The sequence below is a fragment of the Ambystoma mexicanum genome, chromosome 7q (genome assembly GCF_040938575.1).
Source record: "Ambystoma mexicanum isolate Mex_15411 chromosome 7q, UKY_AmexF1_1, whole genome shotgun sequence".
Classification (NCBI taxonomy): Eukaryota; Metazoa; Chordata; class Amphibia; order Caudata; family Ambystomatidae; genus Ambystoma; species Ambystoma mexicanum.
Window position 1 is genome coordinate 678,022,255 of NC_090941.1, and position 26,088 is coordinate 678,048,342.

The following is a 26,088-nucleotide window of genomic DNA, read 5'->3' on the forward strand; positions in this document are numbered from 1 at the left end:
ACATAGCCAGGTTTCTGCCAATTAATCATCCCCTGATCTCTCCTTTTCTATAATGGACCACCCTTAGTCATACCTGCATCATTTCTGTTTTCTGCAAATTTACAAAGGAGGCTTTTGCCAGTGGTAAATTCTAGGCTCATAGTCATGTCAAAAGTATTTACTTTGGTTAATCATAGGTCTCAAATACTACTAACCTGTAGCTTATATTAGGTAACATTTTCATTAGGTGTCTATGAAACATTACACAGTTTTATCAGAAAATGTTACATTTTTGATAAAAATGTAATAATGATAATGATTTGTTATTTATATAGCGCTTACACCTAAGCGCTGTACATAGAACATGTTTACATACATTAATCATCCCAACCGAAGTTGGTACTATGGCGACCACAGAAGTATGAAAGGTTGAGTTGGTGTTACCGTGAGTTGAACCTGCGGCCTGCAGATAACACATAGATTTCAGCAGTAAATGCTCAACCCGCTGAGCTATCTTACCGGATAACACAAATGTATAGAAATATTAAAGTTGAATATACACACAACATAAGACACCCACAAATATGCCAAAATAGTGCTCAGCCTGCATGGAGATGGTGCTAGGGAAAGAAATATTGGCCAGATTTCTAAATATGTAAAACACAGGTGTTGAGGAAGGTTGTAGCACTTCAAAAAAAAAAACAACAACAACATGTAACACAATACTCCCTGCACACACGACCAAACCGCTTTCTCAAAAAAGCATTTTATTTAATTACAAAAAATCTTGTGCAACCAACACTGCCTAATGGCTTACAAAGGGTAGGCATCTCTCCCACACCTCCCATGTAGGATGAAACTGAAACATGCAATGAATGTTGCGCACTCGCGCACATAAACACATTATTATTTTAAACACGGTGTCAGGTTGCAGGATCTGGCATATGGTAGGCAGCTTCTCCCCTGCGCCTCTTTAATTCTCCAACACTGAATTGAGCAGCGAAGGGGAGAGTATTAACTTTGATCTTGGGTATCTTGAATTCATTCATAGATGGCCGCGGCTTTGGCACCAGCGTGAACAGCCCTTTGCGATCACGTGATCGGAAAAACGAAAGCTAAGGGGAGGAGCCTAATACCAATGCCGGTCCGCTTTCTGTTTTTATAAATTAAGGTGTTTTCACGTATATGGGAAGAAAAAAAGCCTGAGGAAGCTTGGAATACAAGCGGAACGCGTGGCGGTTTCCACTCTGGTGGGGTGAGTGTTTTTACAACCTGTATGTCAGCAAGGGAGGCGTGGGAGAGATGCCTACCCTTTTTAAGCCATTAGGCAGTGTTGGTTGCACGAGATTTTTTGTAATGAAATAGAATGCTTTTTTGAGAAAGCGGTTAGGTCGTGTGTGCAGGGATTATTGTGTTACATGTTGTTTTTTTTTTTGACGTGCTACAACCTTCCTCAACACGTGTATTTTACATATATATATAGATATATATATATATATATATATATATATATATATATATATAGTACCCTCTATGGGCGGGGGCCCACCTGGAGCAGTCCCACTAACATCTCAGTACCTTTCAAATACATTTGCACCCCAATCTTTTCTAAGCCAATCCATTTAAACATATGACATGATTTACAAGAAGAAAGCAGCAGCGTATAATCAATACAACAGGAGTTCATGGGTAGCACAAGAACGAGATGATTTTTGAAAACATGCAAGATAGGTGCCAGTCGGAAAAATTCAAACATATATAAGTCTGCCGAGCAAATAGGGAGCTGTGCAATCCAGCAAACATTATGAATTGGAAGCGTTGGTAATTGTCTTTAATGACATATATGCAACATTAATCATTTCCATAACCAATAGGCAGGCTTTAAAAAAGTAGATTGCAAGTTTGTCATGTGGGGGCTTTACAGAAACAATGTTAACCTCTGCATTCACAAAGCCAGACCTATTTGTGTTACCAATGCTTTCATCTTCCACATTCGTACTTATTTGTGAGGGAGAGCATAGTGCTTCTACAAGGCACATTTTACCTAAGGACACACCTCACAGCAGGCCAATTGGTGGATACTTAACAACTATAGTATGGATAAGGAGGATGTTACAGGGCCCGTGCTAAACATGCGTGATGGTGACATAGTGGCTGACAGCCCATTTCACTAGTAGCACCCTTACTTGCAACTGCCTGGGTGTGTCCCCTATGTACAATGCTCTTTTGTTCAAAGCTAGTTTCACACTTTATAAATGCCATACATATACACACATGGAAGACAATAATAACAATATATACAATATCTATAGAGAAAAGATCAGTTTAGGACTGAGTAATTGTTCATGGGAAAGGGCGATACCACAGTCTCTTGTAGGGGTCCTTTAATGGCCAGGAAGAGCTTTTAGAGGCAAGGATCTTCAACCCAGGCAATGAGAGGGTGTCCTTTGTTTCAGAGCACAAGACCCCAAATTCAGCTGAACCCACCCAACCTTATAATTCTTCTCCACCTTGTTAGATACTCAGCTTCACATAACGCGTACATATCACTCATTCTCTGAACCATTGTAACCACTACTAGTATCTATTGCATTACCTACATACAACTTGGATGTGTCACATATACTCTGAAACATCGCAACCTGAACCATTTTAGCCATTACCTGTAACTTTTGTATTACCTATGACTGTAACCTTTCGTGAACCAATGTCACCTTTACATGCAACTATTGTATTACCTATGCCTGTATACCTTTCGTGACCTAGGGCAACCACTGTCCCCATGTGATCTAGTGCCCAGATGCCGACGGGTCCGGTGTGCTATACAAATGAGAAAATATATAAATAACTAAAGGTTAGGGAGGTCCTCTGATGGAGAGTCACAGAGCGGGTCTGAGTGGAAGCAGCAAGTGGCACAGAGTAGTTGTGGGCAGTGATGTTAAGCATGGCTTGGGATCAAAGAGTGCAGGGAGGAGAGTAGCAGGACATCATCCTGGCTGGCTAGGCCATGATAGAGAGGGGTCTAGGCTGTAGATGGAAGGGAACACCAAAAGAAGAAACTTGAAGAGGGAGCTGTGGCTCGTGGAAGGTCAGCCAGCTTGACAGCGGTGTGCGCAGCTGGGTAAGGAATTTGGTGCTTGGTGAGGTTGCGGGTGGCAAAGTTCACATCTTTGTCAAGCAGGCCAAAAGAATAGAGGGGGAGACACACAAGGAAGCTGGTGCGATAATCCAGTTTGCAGAAGACAAGAGTGAAGCCAGGAGGTTCCTATAGAGGGATTGGTGAGGTGGGGATGGATTTCCCTAAATTTCTAGAGGTTGAACCTAGCAGCTGTGTCAGTGGAGATAATAAACTGTTGGAAATTTTAGATCACTTTGAAAATGACACTGACTTTAAGCTTTGTGGAATGGAGTGCGGTAATCAGAGGGAAAAGCTGAAGGGAAATTAAAAGAAAGAGTGACCTTATAGGCTTGGGTAAACATCATGTCTGTTTTTAAGTTGTTAAGCATGACGCCCTGCGGTGCTAAATGGGTATTATGGAATCTGGTCCGGAAGTGCGAATTGGACATAATTGAATCTGGTCTTTCAGTGGTTGCTGTGCATACTTAAATTAGGCCCACGGTGTGAACGGGGCATGGGCATAATGTAATCTGGCCTTGCAGGTTTAACTAGTGCTAATAGGGTCAGGCCTTGCAGTATTAACCGGGCTTAATGTAAACCCACATTGCTGTGCCTAGTGGGCATATTTGTATGACACCTTACTGTGATAACTTTGAATAATACATTGTGGAAGAAAGTAGAGGAATCGCACTAAACTCCTTGAAAAATAGATCAGATAGTTAATATATTCAAGGCTAAATCACGAGACCAGGTGATTGACAGACTCAGATAAGGGACAACTAGGTTTAATCAGCACACAGCAGTAGTTAACTTTCACTCTTAATAGTCAGTTTCAGTGCCACTAGTAGCAATGTTTAGCATAATTTACGTCCCAGATAGTACTGTGTATTTTGGTGTCCCGCTCAAAGTTCATATTTGCATTACTGATAACACTGTTGGCTAAATCTCTGCCACAGCAGTTTTTGTTATATACTGCTCCACGGGTGGCTTGTTTTTACATCACATATCTGCATCACTGTCAACGCCATGGCTGCATCACTGGTGATGCTCCTGGATTCATGATCATTTATCATCAGAGGCAACTCTTGTACAGTTTACATCACTGGTAAATCATAGTTTGCACCACGGTCATTGTATTACTTAAATCTCAGTTAATATACTGCTTCATTCGCTGGTCTATATTTGCATCACTGACCACACCACTAACTAAATTTGTTGCCTTTTCAGCTAAAACTGTTTTAAATGCAGCTTCACTGCAATGTATAATTTGCATCGATGGTAGCGCATTAAACTTAAAGACTACACCTCAGCCAAAACTCCCCTTTAAGCTATACTGCTAGTAGACTATGTTTAGATCTTATCTAGCATTTCTTATTACTTGGAGTACAAAGCAGCGACACCCAGGCAAATAAGCCACCAAGATTGCCCGTGCACACTCTGATGCCCCGCCTGCATCCAAGAGTACATTGAGTACTTACTGTCAATTTTCCAGAGCTGCCTTGAAATCATAACCCCATTTTCACAACACTTTAGTAGTCATCCACCTCCTCCACTTTGCAGATCCATGATCTACCTAACAGGACTAACATGCACCCATGTTATCACAAAACAATTTCCTTCTGGTGCATCCCTCCCACCCAGTGTTTGTAGCATTTATTTCCTGCTTCACCACCCTCTAATCTTCTCTTTGCTCATTTTATTTCCTCCAACACACTAAGATCCGGACACCCTTGATGGGGGCCCTTTATGCCAGTCCACAGCCAAACCTTGGTGCTCTTATACTACGACGGTGGTGATTTGGTATAATATAGGGTATTGCCATAAAATACCATAACATACATATTGCATCACTGGTCTCACACCCCTTTAACACCAGTACATGGATTTGGCATCCGAGCTGCTAATGCTTGATATTCTGCCCCACTACTCGTTTGCATTTTTCTTCTCTGGTATCTTAGTTCTGGTATCACTGTCAGCTATATTGTTGCTCGAATTTAATTTAAGTTGCATAGCCTGATTCATTTTGCACATCGAGAATAGTTGATGCTGATCTATATTCAACAATGCGCTCATCCAGATTTATTCCATAGCAAGGCCTTTTATTGACTACTTATATCAACTGTTGCATATCCTTACACACTTTTGAACAGTCAATTGTATAGGTTGCTGATCCAAATGAATTGCGGCATAGTTGGCTTTCACTTACTGTGTCAATACCTTGCTACTGCTTAATTCATATAAACCGTTGCATAGCCAGATACTTTGCTTGACCGAATCCTTTTTTAAATAGCCACAGTCTGTTTGCATAGAAATTAGCATTTTGTTCTGATGCCAAACTGTTTGGCAAAGCCCGACCTACTTGTTCCTGATTCTATCTGATCCTGATCTCACTGTGCGCAGCCAGAGTCATTTCAATACCATTTCAAATGATTTGTTGCATAGCCAGATAAGATCAAGTGCATAAGCAAACTTCATCTATCGCTGATCCTAATTTATTGTGCATTGTGGGACCTATATGTTGCTTAACCAAATAACTGCATAGCCGCACGCATTCACTGCTGACTCACGTTAACGTGTTGCATACCCATTTTCACGTTTGCACAGTCAACTATATTCATTGCTGCCTAGCCTGTTTTACTTCACTTGCCCAGACTCTTTCCTTGTAATCACTTAAATGGTGCATACACATTTTCTGCTGCTCATAATCAATTGCTGCATAGCCAGAACAATGTATCACTGTTTCAATGTAGACCTTGCATGCCAAGTATATTCTTCATAACCAGTTTTATTGTGTTATTGCGCCTAGAATGCATCATCTTGCATAGCTGGATCCATGTGCTACGGACCAATAGCAATTATTTGAATAGGACGGCGTATCTTCCGCTGTTTTTTTTTATATTATGACTTGTGAGTAATCATCCAAGAGCCAGGGTTCTGTGATGTGCAGTGTGTATTTTCTCCTTGCTTATATTGACCAAAGCATCAGCACTCATGAAACCCACCAAAGGACCCCCAACATCAACAGACATTGTATAAAATGCAAGTGGGACCCCTTTCTGCTGAAAAAAACGTAAAGCCTCTTAACTCCATTTTGAAACCAAAACTCAGACTAGAAAGATGACTCAATAACATTCACAACTTTTTAAACACCACGCTGGACAGAATAGAACCAAACATCCATTCAGAACTTAACAAAAGAAACAATCCTTCAAATAGTTTACGCGCAAGTTGAATTATCAAAAAAGAAAACTGAAATCTGGAGGAAATGGGGAGAAGTGACATCTAAGCAGCCAAAGTGGCCTACGATTGGCAGTTGTGGTACTACAGAGCAGAAGCGGTCAAAGCAAAAGAAGTACCCACTTTTCCCATCGTATCGGCTCTGTGAAACATGACCGGAAGCAAGTCTTTAAAATCATCTATATATTTAAGAACACAAAATTCTGCAGCAAGAATCCTGTAACCACACAAAAACTCTGTGATTCTGGTGTGAATTCCTTCTGAAATAAAATTCCTCCTCATGAATCCCAACATGGATTCACGCTGATGAGAGGAACAGAATCCACATTTCGATCGATTTGGGACATACTGAAAAACAAACAATGCACAGGATGACTCAACTAGTGAACTAATATTACTCAACATCTCCATGGCATTCTCCTCCATCAGTCATGAGATCCTACTAAAAAGAGCAGTGGGAATCAGGGTAAAGTGAATCACCCTATGATGAATCGCGTCCTTCCCAACTGACAGAACAGAAATAACCCTCATGTTCCCTTTCACATCGCCTCCTTGCAATCTGACATGCAAAGTACCCCAGGTCTCCAGGCTCTCACCACTTCTCTTCAACTTATTCATAAACTCGCTCCTGGATCTCAACAACAACACAGACTTCACATGTTTCAACTATGGAGATGACAATTAAATTGTCTACAAACTCACTGATGCCCCAACTACAGACATTACTGACCTCACTGCCTGCCTTGCAGATGTGGACTGCTGGATAACCACTTACTGACATAAACTCAGCCCATCCATAAAGAACTCATGATAAACAGTGTCACATCACCTAAGTCTGCAGGAATTCTGTGGCCAGAAGTAATGGAACTGTGCCCACTAGATACAGCTACTGTGAGAAATCTGGTAACCACTATGCACAGCAATGTCACACTGGAACCACCGGATAAAGTGAGCATAAGGGGTTGTTCCTTCTAACTGTGGATCGTACCATCCATAATGCCCTACCCAGTCTTCACACTCAGGATCATGGAACTTACCTCTTAGGTACTATCAAGACTTTACTATGCCTTTAACTTGGACTTCTGGTATACTTACGCAACACACAACAGAGAGTTCAAAACGCACCATCCAAATTATTCCTTAGACAGAAAAGATACAAACACATCATCCCAGCACTCTGCAAACTCCACTATCTCCCAACCCAAAAAGGGGATCTGCTTCAAAACTGTGTGCGCTGTTCCATTAACGGCAAACGCTCACATCCATCACAAAGAAATTCTCAGAATACATAGCATCAAGCACAGTATAATCCAGAAACAATGCTCTAGTAACGATACCAAACTTCAACTGTGAATGATATGAGGAGGTTCACGTTCTCCGTCCTAGCAACTACACTCTGGAGTTTCTTCCCTTAACACCTCTGTAGAGAAAACGGCTACCCAAGTTTCACCAAGTACCTAGTAACCTAGCTCTCTAACTAACTTCCTCACAAAATCACTGTCAGAACCCCCTTCCCCAAAAATACATCTACCCACCTCAACCTCCTCCCACAAAAACCACAGGAACCCTCATTCACACAATTGACTAACATTTAATTAGACTGGTCGGACCCCAACCCAATCAAAAGGAACCCTCCAAGTACGACCAGGAACATCTATCAAGTTGTTTTATTTGCTTACCCAGCAGGTGCATACTACTTTGGCACTGGAGGGCCCTTGCATTTATGTTTACCCTGTTCCCTCCCACTAGGGACACCCTCCTGGTCTACTCTCCTCAACTAACAAACCACCCTCTAAAATCTCATCCTTGCAGCTTTCACCACACTCAAACGTCCCCACACATGACCATCACTAGCTTCGTCCAATACTGCAGGAACACTGACAAGCTGTGACTTATGCTCCGTTCTTTACTTCTGTTACACTCCCCCACATCAATAGGTACAACCGCCATAGGCGAATTTCACTCTTTTGTGCCCTTGGGCTCTCATCGCTGCCACACGCATAGAAGCATCCTGACACACAGGAGCTGGGTGCTTTTGACCTCCACCCATCAACACAACAGATTTTGCATCTACCTCTCCCGTTATCCCACTAATAACCCTCCCACCACCTTCTCTTAAAGAGCCACGTGAAGCGAGGCAAACCGAAATGGCAGAATGGCGCTGAGGTACAGCTTTGTGTTCTCTGCTTGTCTGTGTGCGGTGCGACTCGGGTCGTGTTCGTGCCTCAAGTTCCTAGCGGGCCACACACAGATATTGTGGACTTGATGTTGTCTAGCTCTTTCCAGTTTTGCAGTGAGGAGGAGAACCAGCCGTGTGTGTTGAACGCTGCTGAGAGGTTCAGTGGGGCCAAACCACATGCACAGCTTTGTCCATTGAGCATAGTGCATCGTTGATAATGTACAGTGTGGCAGGAGCTGTGCTTCATCCTGGGTGGAAACTGGATTGAAATTCTCCCAGTAGTTTATTCGGCGGAAACACACCTTCCGTTTGCTTTCACCAGAAATAAGACATTTATGATGGAGCCATATTTGTGGATTTGTAGCATCCAGGTTATTTTCCTCCAAGTGGCCCTGTGCTTATTTGTTTCCTTCAATATATATACATGGATCTGCAGTATTGTTCTTCATGTTAGTTTGTTCATTTTGCTGTTGTTTCTTCCCTGCCATTACTGTAGTCTGTGTCTAATTTATTGTACAGAGGGCAGTGCCTTCTTCAGTGTAGCACATTCATTTCAGGGTAAAGAAGTCAGCAGAAGGGCGTCCATGCCTAGTTTTCATGATACTGGTGGGCATAGAATATTTGACGCTAGGTCTGGTAGTGCGTGAATTGCCTGCACCGAGGTGGGGTGTGGAGCGGTGGTCATGCTTTGCGCTTCAGAGTATGTCTGCACTCCTCTAATATGTTGAGGCACATTTGAAGTGGATTTGCTTTTGTTGCCTAGATTAATAATTCAAATCCGGCTTCTTCTATTCTGGTATGTGGTGTTTTGCTTTGGGATAGCTTCACAGATAATGCGATTGGTAGATTAACTGCAAAGACTGCCCAGAAGGTTTCTAGTTCTGTGAGAATTCGTGAAGCACTTTCATCTATATTTTGGTTATGGCATTCCAATGCATGTTCGCTCTCTGTTTTCTCATTTTAGAGTTTTCGTTTTTTGTTTGAAGGGTTTATGGTTTTCATCACTGGTCTGAAATCATTACATACTTTGTTTGGATAAGGCGTATTGTTAACCGTTTTAGTCATTTGGGAATTTCTTTGGTGGGGGTTCAGTAAAAGTGTAGGCATTTCCTGCCAGGCTGTAAGTTATGAATTTACCATTCTTGATTTGTTTGATATATGTCTCATATCAGAGTTCTTATTTCTTTTTTTAACCATGATTGTTCATGTTTTTAAATGGAACAGAGTAATTGAGGGCAGGATGGGAGTTTGTTAGGGTTTCTCCATTGTACTAAGTCGTGATTTCTGCTTTTTAGAGTGTGTTTTACTATTTTATTTAAGATGTAGATGCCTTATAGGTTTCTATAAATGTGTTGATTTTGCAATTGTATTAATATTTTAGTAGTCCTGTACTTCCTGTGGGATCATGTGTTTACAATACATTTGTTATGGTCTTTTAGCTTCTTGATTGTATTTCTTGTTCCTACAATTTTAGATGTTTATATTTTCTTGCCCTCTTGATTATATTGGTCATAACAGTAACCAATGAAGATTGAAGAAAGATTTGTTGCTGATCATAGTATGCCCGTGGCAACACTTCAAACCCCTCTCTCCATTGTGCCTCATGGTTTTATCTCCTTCCTTTGCTTTCTTCTTTTTCACTCTCAATGCATTTTCATACATCCACTTCTATCTTTTCATGTCTACATCTTTGTTGCTTCGTATCTTGCATGTTTACTTTATGTTCACATTTCCTGCCTCACTATTTTTTTTGCCTATCCCTCGTTTGATCATTTTTTAAATCTTTCTCCATCTATCATCTCTCTTAATGTCACCTCTTCTTTTTCTAAGCTTCTCTCTTTTTATCCGCATTTTTCAGTTTTCTGGCTGTTTCTTTCTTGCATCTCTATTGTTCCTTCTTTTGCTCATCCTCACATCCTCACATACCATATCACATACCAACCTTTATATCTCCTAATCAACCTCAATTTCTGTCACATTCCCTTCTTCAATGCACTCCCACTCATGTATTTACTTCCCCTCTGCATTCACGTTCTCTCATATTTATTTGCTGCCGTTCATTTTTCTCTTACTTTTCTCAAATGTCTCCACTACTCCTTTAATCACTCCCTTTCTTGCTCTTCTCTCTCTCTTTTACGGTGCTTTTTCTTTCTTTTACTTCAAGTCCTTCTTTTTCTGTCTTCCCTGCTGTATTTCTTCTCCTGGTAAAATCTCTATTATACTTCCCTTTTCACCCCCGCCCTTACTTTCTCAGATTCAGTGTCTTCCCCTCCTTGGATTCACCTCTCTCTCACTCACTTTTCATCTCCACCTGTCTCTTTCTGCCTCTCTCAAAAATGCACACTATAACCGACACGTATTACCTGCCACCCATTCTTTTTCTCCTTCTTTACACTAACTTTAATTGAACTCTCTTCAGTTTTACACTCGTCTCTTGTTTTATTTACAGTTTTCCATTCATTCTCCCCGACCATGTATCTCAGTTTCTATTTAGAATAATGCAGTTAGACAATGTTGTCATTTGTGTTAGTTTTCAGAACAGTTATATTTTTGCTCTGGTCAGGAGCCAGTCTATTCTGTGCAATGCATTCCAAAATGGCTACTATGCACTCTCTAAAACATACCGAGAGTCTTGGTTATACTCTTGGAATATGGCTGCTGTGGACTCCTCTGCGGTAATGAAAGAGTACGTCTTTAGTTGATGGAGTTGCTTCCAAGGCGAGCACGTTGCCCCTGAGCTATCCTCCCGAGGCACGTGTGGCATGGGGGAGTCTGTCACAGGTGGCTTTCAAACAGAAAATACAAGAATTCAATTTCCAACAAGACAACTTCCGCAATGAATATTTCACATTTTGTATGTACCAAATTAAACTAAATTAGATCTATTAACAGTCACAGAATTAAAACTCTGGCGATTGACCTGGTGCAGAAAGTATAAAGGCACCCAGGCACACCACACTGTCAGGATTGACCAAGCACTCTCGAGCCCCTCATGTCTCCAATATTGGGGCAGATTTACAAAAGCGTTTTAAAATGGTGCAATACCATTGAAAAATACTTTGTAAATCAGGCCCATTGTGTACTAACTTAGAGTTCTCCAAATCTTCCTTGGAAACAGAAACCATCCATCACAACACTTTGGGACGCATCCGCCTCCTCCATTTTGAAGACCCATTGCCCCAGCCCTGCTACCCCAAAACATGATTCCCCTGCTGCATTTCTTCCTCCCTGTGATTGTTTCATCAATTTGGTAATCCCCCCAAAAATGCATACAAAAACGAGCTCAAACAGAATGAATTGTTTTGGTCACATTTTTGCTGGATTTTTACACCTTTTTTACATAAATAGATGGGGGTTTGGGTTAGGGTATAAAGTAACGTGTGGAGGTGGGGAGGGTCACCTGCTGCATTAAAAAATTTTAAAAAATACATAAAAAATCTTTGGGGGTGGGAAATTCGACCTAAAGAAATTCGCTATTTTCGGCCTTGTTATTTTATTCTTGGTATTTCAACATAGAAACATCTACTTCCCGCTTTCCCATCCGGTTATCTTCCCATCCCTCATTTTCTTTCTTCTAGCAGGCTAATGTCTGGATACCGCCAGCGGGGCGCAGTATGCCACTCCACAGAGAAGCCCAGGCTCTCTGATACTACCAGAGTGGTGATTTGGCACAGTACAAAAGCATACTAGCATAACAGAAAGAGTAAATGCAGTGCTTTAAGAAGGCACCGATATTGCGTAGGCTCACCTTCAAACACTTTGCTGAACGCCACGTACATTAACTTTATCCTACAGCCAGTACACATGGTAAGTTCATGATGAAGTTGGTTCTAGGCCAAAAGACATATTTAAGCTGTCAAAATGAATTAGAAACAATTAGCATATTTATATGAAAATCCAACATAGCACGCACCAATGTGAAAGAGGTTGTCATGACGTCAGAAACATCAATGAAATCCCTTTCATGGTCTGGAATTACGTTTTCTCTTTGTAGCTGGGACAATATATCAGCTTTCAGCACTTACTAAAGTTAGAAGCAAAATATTTGTTAAGGCATAATTCTCATGCCCGCTTCAGTCAAGCAGGGACATCAGGTTGAGTCTGGGCCTCGAGCACAATATTCATAGCAGGACATGGACTGATGGGAACCATTTCTGCTTGTTTTATCAAAATGCAGCATTCAAAAGAGGAAACAATAAACTATTTAAAAGGAAAAAGGTTAGAGCACAGCACCCATGACGGCTTTATTTTCTGAGCATTTCATTTTGACAGGCCGGTTTTAGTGGCGCCACTACAAAAAACGTCTCTAGGATTTCACCAAGTTGGTGGTTTTGTAAAAAGGTACTGCTTTTATGTTATAAAAAGTACTCCTATGTTGCGCCACAGCTATTCTAAAGCTCCTCCAAATAGATGCACACATTCAATGTATTTATCACGGAGTGGGTGTGCCTTCAAGTCATGATACAACTATTGAACATCACTCTGGCTCAAGTCCTCCGGTTTGGCAACTGGCACAGTTGATACAACTATTGAACATCACTCTGGCTCAAGTCCTCCGGTTTGGCAACTGGCACAGTTGATACAACTATTGAACATCACTCTGGGGCAGAGTTTAAGCCGTTACGCACAGGAGTCTTCTACTGCCTGTATGTTGCTTATGGAAAGTTCGAGACGGTCAGAGAAAGAAAAAAAAAGAAGCACGATTTTAGATACATTCAAAATAATATTGGAAAGTAAGTGATTATGATCAAAGTATATATTTTTCCCCCTTTCATTCCTTTGAAAAAGAAATATAACAGTGGATTTTCTTTTTATTTTTATATAAATTGTAATGTTATGAATTGTATGATATAATGTAGTCCTTTGTAGGGTTTTAGCTTAATGTAAAACTAAATGCACAATTAAACAAAAGTAGTTTAGTTATCAATAAAGCCTACACTTTTAAAATGAGAAAATGGGGAGTTCTGCATAGTATGTGTGACGTGTGTTTCTTTAAAAGCAAAGAACTCTAATACTGCTACTAGTAGCAATGTCTTGGTAACCCACCAGATCTCCTCGGAGCCATTCTGTATGGGACAATAACCAGGACGTGTGAAGGAGGAGCAGTGATAGCAGTTATGAGGAAGGGACATTAGTAAGGACTAATGAAGTCGGGGCATTGATCACTTGTGAGGAAGGAACAATAACAACTGGTGGGAGATGGACCATAATAAACATGTTATTACTAAAGGTCAACGACAAGCACTCGTGCCGGAGGGACAATGATAAGTACTTGTAATGGAAGAACAATGATGAGCATTTAGGAGGGTGGGCCAATAATAAGCACTTGCTGACCAGTTAGCCCTGATATATTCTAAGATCTATGTTCACCCTCTAGGTTAAAATTCTTTAAGGAAACCCCGACTTTCATCATTCTGATGTTGTCACATTGAACACCATTACCTTGAATCAGAGTAACACCTGTTTAAGAAAATACAAAATGTCAACATTAAGAATCTAGGGTAGCAAGCACAATATATAAAACAATTGCCAATTGCACTATAAGGTAGCAAACATTTTGTAGATGAACTCTCATTCAATTGCACTTTTCTATGCATGTCATAACTATCAGGCATTGCCATTCTCCAGAATTATTGAATGTGTAATATTTTATTAAATTTATTTTATTGTCTATAACCGAAATGTGGCTTTTACAAAATATCATGTCATCATCGATAATTACAAATTAGTTTACACGCTTTTAAAATTGATTAAAAAGAGAACAAGAGAGGGAGGAAATATATTACATATTATAATTATCAACTCTGTGCCAGGATTCCCTATTTAGTAATAAGTGCTGACAATGTGAGGGTTATAGGGGCCGGTGACCCCTCCCCCAATGCTCCAATATGTTGGCCCCAGAGAACATGTATGAGGGATCCCCTGTGAACTCACACTGTGGCCTATTTGCTTAACAGGGGGCTGTCACATAGCAACACACTTCCTCTGTCTTGTCCAAATCTCCTTGCCCTTCAGCGGATGCATGCAGACCCTTTAATTTCACACAGAGGGAATCGAGAGGCAAACAGCTGGTAGACCAAACCACACTGGCACCTTCGGTTCGTTACCTCCCACAGATGGCACAAACCCATTGGAACAATTGTGTACAATATGAAATATTCGGGAAGTTTGGATCCCCTTAGGTCTGTGTACCCAAAGGGAGATGTGTAGACTGTAAAGCTCCCGAATGCTATAACCAAACTCAACTAAAGCCAACCCAAGACACCAGTGCTTAATTTGTCAAAAATGAAGTGCCAAGGCCCAAATATTTTCTAACACGCCCATGACGCATCAGGATGGGCAGCTCCCCACCCACAGGTACTTCCCCCATGCTGTGAACACTTATGGGGTTAAAGCTGCAACTCCCACTTGCTTATTGTGGTTGTCGGATGTACTCAGCCACTGTGTCAGATGTGTGATTTACAGATACCAATCAACATACACATAAAATAACATACTCGTTGTGTCTTGACATGAGAAAAATGTTTGTGTGTCTTTAAACACGATCATCATTAACATGTTGCTCTGATTCTATTATGTGACTGGTAGTTACAATAATAAAGTTGCCAAAACACCACATCATAATCAAACTGAGGCTGGGACAATTAGTTCCAGGGCTCAGAAATAAGTGCCAGGGTTGAGCCCTGGCAAACGCCCCCATTAATTAAGCACTGCAGGACTCACAATATTCCAGGGAGAAGTTTCAAAGTCCCAAAGAATGTTTTACAAAGACCTACTCACCAGAACCTCTCAGTGACATTAATTGCAACATGCAGAAATGTCAAGTGTACCAGACCGGCCCGCTGGAATCCAAGTCGACTGCTCCTTTCTCATAGCATCTGTCTACCAAGGTAGGCCCCAGAGGAAGGTACCAGAGACTAAACCATAATTATCTGGCCGGTACCTAGTGCCTAGTTGCAATCCAACAGCCAGAGAGCCAATCCAGGCGAAGGGACCAAGATCCTATAAAACCGGCAGAATATGCATCGAACAGTGTGGGTTGTTGGCACATTGGAGGAACAGTGTTTGAGCAGAAGGAGGAAGAGGTGCTGACACTGGAGGAGGAGTGAGAGGGGGAGAAGGAGTTGGAGGAGTTTGGGAGACATCATAAGGGGGAGGAGGAGGGAGAGCTAGAAAACTATAGGGGAAAAGGAGAGTTGGCTGGGGGGGGGGTGGAGCAGTCACAAGGAACTAAAGGAGGGGAAATTAAGGAAGAGTGTGGAGCCATCGGGAGAGAGTGCAGCCCATGCAGGGTGATACTGAGTTAGGAGAGAGACCCTGATCTGAAGGCGTGGATCCCATGAAGAGTGGAGGAACGTGAAGGCGGTGTGATGTTGATCAGAGTAAGCTGGGCAAGGGTAAGGAGCCAGAATTCCCAGGCAGAGGGACTCCAAATCCAACCTCCTCCCCTGAAGAGGTCGGAAATCACCACCCGCACGTGGAATGTCTCATGGAGGAACCTGCGGACAAAGCTGCTTGTTGAGATAGCACACGGACGGGGGACTCAAAAAGACACCTATCAGAAACTGAGTCCCTTTTGCAGAGTATGTTTGTTTATTGTGGGATCCTGGCGCTTTCTGCAGTGTTCATTAACAGTTTAATGATAAACAATCATTGGCGTCTGTGCCTCCTTTTGTGGGTCCAACCTGGCCTTCACCTGACACCTCCAATAGAGAAATATCACCAATCGGGGAGTATAAGCAATAATTGCCCACAATGTCATAGTCCATAAATGCCAGATACTAACAGCATTATTGGCCTAGACAGTAATGAGCATTAGTGCTTCTAGATATTGATGTGCATTTATTGTGCAATGGTAAAACGTGTTGGTCCATAGAATAGTGAGTACTATTTGTCCAGCTGTTAATGGGCAGTACTCACCCAGACAACGTTTAGCAGTATTGGCACAGAGAGTAAAACGCAGTATTCAGAAAGAAGCAAGTTGTAGTTCCTTGGATAGTAGTCAGTGCTACTTGAGCAGTATTTGGTCAGAAAGAAGTGACTAATATTGCCATGGATAGTAGTGAGGGTTACTCCTTAAACAGTAATGTGAAGTATTGACCCAGACAGTAGAGAGAGACGTCTTGCCTCAGACGAGTGCATTCAACAGTAAGCTCAGCTGTATGGTCCCAGACAGAAGTAAGAACTATTGATTGAGATTGTTCTAAGACCTAGTATCATGTAGAGATCTGCATTCTGCCAGTGATGTTCACATTTCTAGTCAATTATGTTAAAGTTGGCCATATCTCTGTGAACCTACATATTGGCTGCCATACTTTCGGATGTGGTTTTCTTTAGTTTCAGTAGAGCCAGTGTGTCTAGTGTTCTTACTGTTCATACTAGGATTATACCAAAGGTAAGGCGTATGGTGCAACCACAATCTCTTGTCATTAGCAGTCAACCACAAAGTAAGGGCCTCCCAAGTCGCATTAGTAGAAGGTAATTTATCACTGACATTTGGCATTCTCCCCATAGAATAAATGTTATTCAACCCAACCAAAGAAGATCTAGCTTTCTCTACCATCACTCAAAGTGGCTCCCGCATATTCCCAGGTGTTAAGTAGTGAGCTTCTTTCTTTAATAAAAACCCTATGTTATTTAACAAGATTCACGTAACCAAAACAACCATCCCAAATATTAAGCATCAGTGTGAATCTAGGGATTTTCGTTTTTTTCTTCTCACCCCACAAGAAGTCTTGGAAAACCTTATCAATCCTCTCCAGCAACTTTGTCAAGAATCACAAGGGAAGTGACTGGGTGACATTAAGAACTTTCAGTAACAGAGACATTTGAATTGCGTTGACCTTAGCCCAAATACTGATGGGTAATCCTTCCCATTTCCTCACATCCTTCATCAACACCTCAATTAGTCAATTTACATTATACTCTGCTATCATCAAGTCTCGGATTAGATAAACCCACAAATATTGTACATGTGAATCCGACCATGCCGCATAATCTCCCCTTCTACAAGTCACAGATATGCCATATCATCCGCATAAAATAGCACCTTGATCTCTTTATCATCAAAAGTAAGGCCTCCAATCCTCTGTTCCCAACAAATGTAAGCCGGCAGCAGCTTCAGAGCAATGTTAAATAAAAAGGGGGACAAAGGAAATCCCTGTCTTGTGCCTCTCGTAAGGGGGAAAGAATCAGTGAGTTAATTGTTCATCCAGATCTTTGCCGTCGCCACATAATGTAGACAACTCACCACACTCAGAAATCCAGCACCAAACCCCATCCTCTGCATAGTATACCTCAAGAATTCTCAGTTGACTCTATCAAATGCCTTTTCCATAAATACTAATACCGTATCTAAAAGAACATCCTGTTGAAGCCCCATCACATCAATTATAGTCCTGGTATTATATGAACCTTAAAGGAATTTATGAGTGTCCTGCTTGCATCTTGGGAACTATCTCACACCTTCGTTCTGACAGTCCCATCCTCCATATCTCATTTTAAACTTGACCCCAAGTGCAAGCTACTGCCTGAGCTCTGCACAGCTCTGTAATTCTGTAGATTCAGATTTTTGAGTTATCTCGAAGTCTTGAGGCCTTGGTCTATTTAAAAGTATGCTGTAGCTTCCATTTTTAAGAAGATGGCTGCCCTTTTACACTCTGGTTTCTATGTTAGTGAGCCATATTCACGTGTCATTCATGTTGCATTCAGTTTATACATTGGTTCTGGTTGCCATGTTAATATTTTTCATGTATAAATTCATATTTGACCTAGTGTACGTGTTCCTCATGTGGAGTGCATATTTGCTTCATGTCTAATGCATGCACTTGCTACTGGTGCAACGTTGGCTAGACTGAATTGGCCATCTTCAGCTTAGATTGTCTGTCTTATTGTACCTGATAAGGGTGGTATGGTTGTCTTAGTGAGTAAAGTAGCTCACCCGTGCAGTAGTAGATCAGGAGCGGGGCAGAAGATATGGATGACGTATACATCTGCCTCCCAGCATCCCCCCTTCTGGTCGAGTCCTCAACCACACCCTTTCTTCTTCTTTCTCCCAAATAGGGCTCTTTGGGTACCCATATTTTACTCGCCCTCCTCCAGCTACCTCCACGTCTCACATGTTAGTCAGTGCTGTATGGCATTTATTTAGGATATATGTGATCACTGCACATCTATAATGCTGAATCTGGATATTTCTTTTTTTCTCAAACATTTCCCTGCAGGTTTTGTCAGGGGGGAGACCTCCCCACGAAGCCCCCCATACTCCCTTTATATGTTTTATAAACCTAAAGACCCCCACCCTCACATATAGTTGCAGGGAAATGTGCATTTCAAAATCTGACATTTTCGGATTCTGCATTTTTACCTTTGCAGTGATGACATGATCCCTTTAGTTACATACCCCATAGACGGCACAATTCACCCAATGCTCTGTTATTCTGGGGATCTGAAGGGTATTCGAACTTTGGAGTGGCTAGACGGTTGTCTACTGCTTGGGTATGGAGGAAGTCATCAGTATACTCATGCACGTGTGTATCCAGGTTTATCATTATTTTCATTCCTGTTACCTTTTTTGCAGTCTTCTTGCATTGGCATATTTCTATCTGTATAGTACAGAAAGCCAATAGTACCAGTATTAGTATGGTGAGTAGTACTTTGAATGCATTAGCCACCCACGAGGGTATCCAGGAGAATAGTCGAACCAATTATAATCCACAATGTCTCCCACCCCTCCACCATTTTTGGATGCAATTCAGTCAATGCAGCTATTGCTTCTATGAGGGTCCTATTTTCCTCATCATTAGCGGGTTTGTACGTGCAACAAGACTGGCACATTTTTGCACCCATGCCATCCTCCAAAGCCTTTATCAGATCAAGGACATAACTGTTTTGAAGGGCCATGAGCCTTATTGCTCTCAGCTCTTACCTTACGGCATTAAAGCCTCGTACAGTTGTATTAATGGTTTTAACAGTTCCCACCGGCTTGTTTGCAGCCATCAAGCATTCGCACTGGCCTGCAACCCAGGAACAAAGATGGATGCAAAATGTGTTCCTGTTCTGCTGAACTATTTATGTTCATCTGGTATGTCCTCATTTGCCGTTGCCCCTTTTGCTGATATGTAATTGCTTCCTTTGGTATGTTTAAGGAGTAGGAACCTTTTATTTCTTAGGTGCGTGTCCATCTGGGGAAAATCACCAATCTGCACCTCACTTTGGGGCACTACTAATGCTGGTGAGCTTATCACCACCAGGGAGCACAGGCCTCCCCAATTTGGGGGAAGCTGCATGTAGGCTTTTGAATAACAAGCCCAATAGCGGTCCATTATTACTTCTGTACCTATTGTGAAGGGTCAGAAATGTGAGGCAGACAACTTTGTGAAGTTTTTTTTATTTTTATAAAGATACCACTTTAACTCAAAAGGTTGGACGAACATCTCACTATCCCTACTCTGATGAGGATTTCCCTGCCTAAAATAAAAGAAGGAAAACACTCTAACAAAAGGTTTCTGTCCCTCACAGTTGTACGTACACCAACTCAACAAGGTAATATATGGCAGTTCAAAAGTAACAAATATAACAGTTACATTCACAATATGATAACTGTCTCTCCTTATAAGCTGGGCAAATGTCTCTTCCCCAGATTCATGCAGGATTATTTTAACAGTTCCAAAAGAAATAATAAGGAAATCCTCTCTTATAGCAAAGTTCCAATGCAGTTCTTTTAATTTACACTTAAAAAAATTCCAACACTTCAGGATTGTTCAACAAGGTTTCTTTCGCTTCTACTTGTGATGTTATGAAAAATAACGTTCCTCGCATAATCCAAGAACATTTCCTGAGTTCAGTAGAATTAATATCAATTGTCTATGTTAGGATTATTCCGCAACCACATTTTTGTTTAGAAACAAATATACACTTCTGCAGTAGTTTATACAACACTTTCTTCAGCAATTAAAGTTTGGCAAGTTGATTCGTTAACACCGCTTCATAGCACTTCATCAGCTTCCACCTGGTTTACTTCCATGCCAGGCCTGCTACTTCAATTACACCTGGTTTACTTCCATGCCAGGCCTGCTACTTCAATTACACCTGGTTTACTCCCATGCCAGGCCTACTACTTCAAAGTTCTTTGTTCAGGTATACTCCTCTGCCCGAACACAATAAAGTGTTACCACATCCTCTAACCTGGTATACACCCTGCCAGGTCAGAAATTATGAACAACAAGTGCTTCTGTGGTTAAGATCAGCTTACAACAACTTTGCAATGTCTCTTGCTTCACAACACTGTGTTTTAAGAATTTCTTCAGGGAAGACAAGATTCACGTTGGTTCTTTTTATTACACTTTTGTGATACCAAAACCTCTGCACATTATGCTCCACTCCGTCTGAATATCCTTTACCAGAAGGGCAGCCTTCCTGCCACTCTTGTTCCCCCACTTCTTCATTAACCAAATACTGAAAATAATATGGCTTCACTCTAGGTCTTCTTTGGTTTTGGCAATGTGGGTTTTCATCAGCTTTGTTTACGCACGTCTTTAAACATATACAACAAGCTTTACAAATGTTTGATTCTTATTTTCCCCTTCTTGACTTTGGCACTCGGTGCTAGTTTTAAATTGCCTGTTCTAACTTTCTTTTGGCTTGGGCAATGGTAGTTTGCATTGGGTTCTGAAATTGTCACCTCTTGTTGCTGGCTTTTAGACCAACCTACATGCTTAAAATCACAGTCAGTTTGTTTTGCAAAATAAGCCTTTCTCTGCTTTCTTTCAGTGTTGTATTCAAAATTGCATTCTTTTGTGGTTTTCTCTCTATGCATTTGCTTTCTGTTGTTAAAGTACTTGTTCTGAGCGCGCAAGCAGTTGCTGAGCGTTCCGGTATCACAATATCTTAGTGAATTCAATGGGTATGGTGTGCGTGTCAGTTTCCCTCACTGCTCCCAGGTCCTTCGCCTCAGCTCTGCGACTTGCAGTCTGCTGCGGCCCGTGCCCCTCACACACAGAGCTTCCTCTGCTCCAAAGGCTCGCCGGAGACAGCCTTGTTGTGGTACATCCTTCTCAAACCTTCGATTCCTGCTGCGCAGACTCTGCAATCTAGGTCTCCAGGGTGTAAGCTTCCTTCTCTGAAGCTTCCCGCTGCGCGACCTCTGCAATTAAGGCTTCTGGAGGTGCAGACCCTCTCAGGACTGGCTACTGCTTGACACTCAACAGTTGTGCCAGTGTCTTCTTTCTCCTCCAGTCTCTGCTTCTGTTGCAATGTGGAGATTTCACAACTCCTCCACCTGCTCGCTCCTTCTGCTTTCTAATGGCCTGCACCAGAAAGGGCCTTTTAAGCCTCCCAGGCTCCCTCAGGTGTGGGTCATTTCTATTAACAAGCTGTGCTTTGCAGTTTTGTTCTTATTCAGCCCTCGTCTGCGTCCCAGTACTTCGGGTATTATGGGACTTGGAGTCCATAATTCAAAAATCTGTTTTTCTAATGGGAATTGTGTTTTCACACTCATTTCTTTTCCTAATTATATTCCTTAAGGGAATATCACAAGGATGATTTGACAGACTTGGCTTTACAGAGAAATAAATATTTTTAAAGTCTAAATTGGTATTATTTACAGACTCATCTCCACTGTTCCTTTTGGGGTTTAGCAGAGCATCCAGTTGTATGAGTTTCCCTGGTTTTAAAAGGGTTTTACTTTCTTCCAATGCATAAGGCTCTATGAAGGTTTTCACCCACATTAAGACATTCAACTTGGGAAGTTAAACGCTCTTTCTGACAACACGCCATTACAGATTTTGTTATCACAGACTTTTCTTTCCTGGAGGAAAATAAATACTGTGTCTCACCCAACGGAGTCCTCTCATTGCTCTGGGCACATTCTCCTTCCAGGTGATCCTCCTTCAAAACACCACCACCAAGGTCAGGCTCAGAAAGCATCTGCCTTTCTCTGGCCACCTGAGAGGAGACTTTAGGTATGGGCTTTGTGAGGACTCTGCAGGATTCATCACACACTTTCATGCAAGGCATGTCAAAAATGCATCTGCATACCTTATTTATTCCCACTTTTACTGCCCCTTCATTGTGAAAGCAGAGAGTAGAATTTGTCAGTGGCCGTATTGGCACTGGTCCCCTCATCTTCTACCCAAGTGAGTCTTTTTCTATAGGCAGGCCACTGTTTAAGGCCCTGCACATTTGCATTCTGCACCACCTACTGAGTCTGCCCTAGGAGTGCCCATGCTTTGCAACTTCTCAATCCTCTGCCAATCCGTCATCAGTAAGTACACTTCCTTTTATTTGTAACTGGCCCCTATTCCAGCACCCAGGTATTTGTTTTCCTTGGGCATCGCTACATTGCAGCATTTTGTCATCTTCTATTATAATCCCTCATTTTGTTTTAGAAAATTATCCACCCGTGGATAATCTGCTTTTGTTACCTATACTATGGACGCTGTCTGACCCTGAAATTGGCCTTGGGTCTTACATAGTGCCGGGTGCATTAGGCAATGTGCTGTGTGTGCGGGTATTTCAGTTGCCATGAACATTCTGGCAGTACACATGGCATATGGGATGAGGGAATGCATAAAACAACTCTCATCAGATGTCTCTCTCCAAACTTTGCTCATATGCTGCTACCACAGGTTGTTTGTGACATGGACAGAATCATCCATATACTTGCTCAATTGGCTTGAGTCACCTAGTACACATCTTTTCAATCTTTTGATCTGTGTGCTCACTACAGGGGATAGTTCTGGGGTCCTTTCAAATGTCATTGCCACTGGGGGTGTACTCATGTTTACTGGTTTAGCCATATTTCAAATGATCAGTTGTCTCAACGCAACAAACTTAATAAAATAAAGACCACAAAAAAGAACATTGCTACAACCATATTAGCTAGTGAGTCTACCTTTTGTAAACAGCTAGGGGCATAATTCCCCCTAAGTGCTAAGAGAGAATATCTCATCGTATTTAATGCACGTATGGTTTACCTAAGGAAATATTTCTGCCTCCTCTTTTAGAAAAGTAATTGCTTACAAGGAAACCTTCAGTTGAACATGCAAAAGAAATCTTTACAAAAACTATTAATGCTTTTCAATATCAACCAATATAGCAGCTTGTTCAATGTTACAAGTTCCTAAAAGAGAATAAATTTTAATAGGAATGAGAGAATCAGAATAACTAAAGGGCATGTGCCTCTTTTGACAAATGTTAAATGAGAAGGGTTCTTGTGCTGGAAAGTTTAATTCAGTTCCTTTTATGTTTGCTCTTGCTGCTGATTGGCTCTCATCATCGATTGCGTCTGAGGTTGTCAAACTTCTTCTTCGCATTTGGATTCAGTCTCTGCAGACAGGGGGGGTCTCACCTCAATACAGCTTGATGTTGTGGAGGTGGATCCAGGCTTTCCTTCCCTCCACTTTGACCACAGATAGAGTGACAGCTTCTATATCAAAAGGTCCTACAAATCGTGTCTTGTGCCTGTTTCCAACAACATTCCGAAACAGTAACCTGTCACCAGGATGTATCAGGAGTATCTTAGTAAATTGTCCAGGTCAGTTTGTTCGTTGTTTTCATCTGTGTTTCTCCTACCCTGCTGCCGCATCTGTCCCTGTCGTGACATACATTCAAGAGATTCCATCATAGCTGTCAAATAATCGTTTCTCTTTCCCTAACACAATAGCAGCACTTCCTGCGTCAGTATGAGCCTGTATGCGAGGAGCAATGAGCGTAGGCATTCTGCGTTCCGTTACCAGCTCATGTGGAGTCAGTTGATGGTGAGTGCCTGGCTGATTACGTAAGGCAAATAGCAGTAGAGGAAGACAATGCAGTTAACTCCTTTTCAGGACCTCATTTAGTTTGGCAATTCTGTCTTTTAAGAGGCTTTTGAGGTGCTCACGAATGCCATTTGCTTGTGGGTGATAGGCAACGAGAATTTGTGCCTTATCCCCAAGAGGAGAGTAATGTGCTCAAAGACCTCATTTACAAAATGTGGTGCATTGTTGTAACGTAACACATCGCACACTCCCACCTTGGAAATACTTCTCATACCAGTAACTTTGCTGCAAGTGGCATCAGGATGTCCATCGGAAAAAGGGACATACAACCACTAACATAAACCTGTAGCTGTTGCAAATTTGGGTCATGTCTTCATAGTCAATATGTAGATGCTGAAATGGTCCTGTGGGACGGGGTATTGCCCCTTGCACAGTTCTCAAGGTATGCCCAGCAGTGAACTTCTGACAGATCAAACAATTAATGACAAAATTAGCAACATGTTCTGTTAAGTTAGGGACGAACGAGTCCTCTGAAATCAGTATTGCAAGACATTCTCTAGGTGTATGTGCTGGGTAGTGCAGCTGTTCTAACTCTGCTGTAACAACCCTCAGGGGTTTCCCAGGGCTCTCCTGCTGCCACATTGCATCCGTGGGGGCGAATAAGCACCCCCTCCTTTTCTGTAACTCCTGCTCTTCTGGGGGAGCCCTCCTTTGCAACTCGACAATTTGTGCTAAGGGCATTGTATTAAAGGCCTCCTTTAAACCATGTTTTGTGCACATGTGTTCTTATTTGGTGCAGTTGCAATATTAGTTATTTCTGGGAAATACACTGCTCTATTTGATTCTAAATCGGCAGCCTCGTTGCAGCGAGAAGCTAATTTACATGTCTGGTGTGCGCTGCGCACTTCACCACACCGGTAGCTGATGGCAGTTCAAGCGCGTCTATGAGCTTATCTAATAATGGTGCATGTTGTACTGGTGTGCTGTCTGCATGCAGGAAGTCTCTCCTTTTCCACCATGACAGTCATGCATGTACTGTTGATGTCACAAAGGCAGAGTCGGACTACAGCATTACCGCCTCATCTGCATGCGCTTCAAGTGCTAAAATCAGCACTATCAATTCTGCTGCTTGTGCTGAGAAATGCACTGTTCACTATTTCAAAGCTGTCATTCTCCCTTGCTTTCACCACTGCTGTTCCACTGTGCCTTTCACCCATGCCCTGATCAATTGATGATGCCCTGTCAATGAAGAGAAGTATCACCCCTTAACATGGGTATTTCATTATGATATTCAGTATAGTTAGTGCAATCGTGCACATAATCTTCCTCTTCCACTGGTTCTGCTATGAATCTGGCTGGGTTTTGTAAGGAAGGCATGGTATCAAGAATAGACAGACGCAAGTGAGCACAGTTCAAGAGTGTTTATTAAACTGTATAGGTAGGTTGGAAAAATACCTAATCTAAACCAAAATCTAAGATGGGAGCAAACTACGACCATCAAATAATAATTAGGCAGTCCTAGTGGCCTTGTGTCAAATAAAAGGAAGGACCTATACTAAGAAATACCTATTGCCAATCCTTACACTAAATACAAAAGAGTGTGGGATAGGGGTCACAAGAAAGAAAGACGTGTTCACAAATGATAAGTCAGGATTTGTTAGCCGGGGTCTCCCTTCCGCACGTTTTGAGCATGGGATAAGGCGGGACTCCTCAGCACAGCACACTCTTGAGCTTTCCCAGCACGAGACAACAGTTCTGCTTCACGTATCAGGACCTTCAGTGGTTAAGTCTCTTTTCTACAAAAAGTTTCTTGCCCC

The 26,088-nt window shown here is 41.9% G+C and overlaps 1 protein-coding gene across 3 annotated transcripts in view; it reads left to right on the top strand.

Moving 5' to 3' along the window:
* Positions 1 to 26,088, top strand: part of ATP8A2 (ATPase phospholipid transporting 8A2) — a 3,773,191-nt gene that overhangs the window by 3,688,735 nt on the left and 58,368 nt on the right. The gene's annotated exons all lie outside the window — the stretch shown is intronic.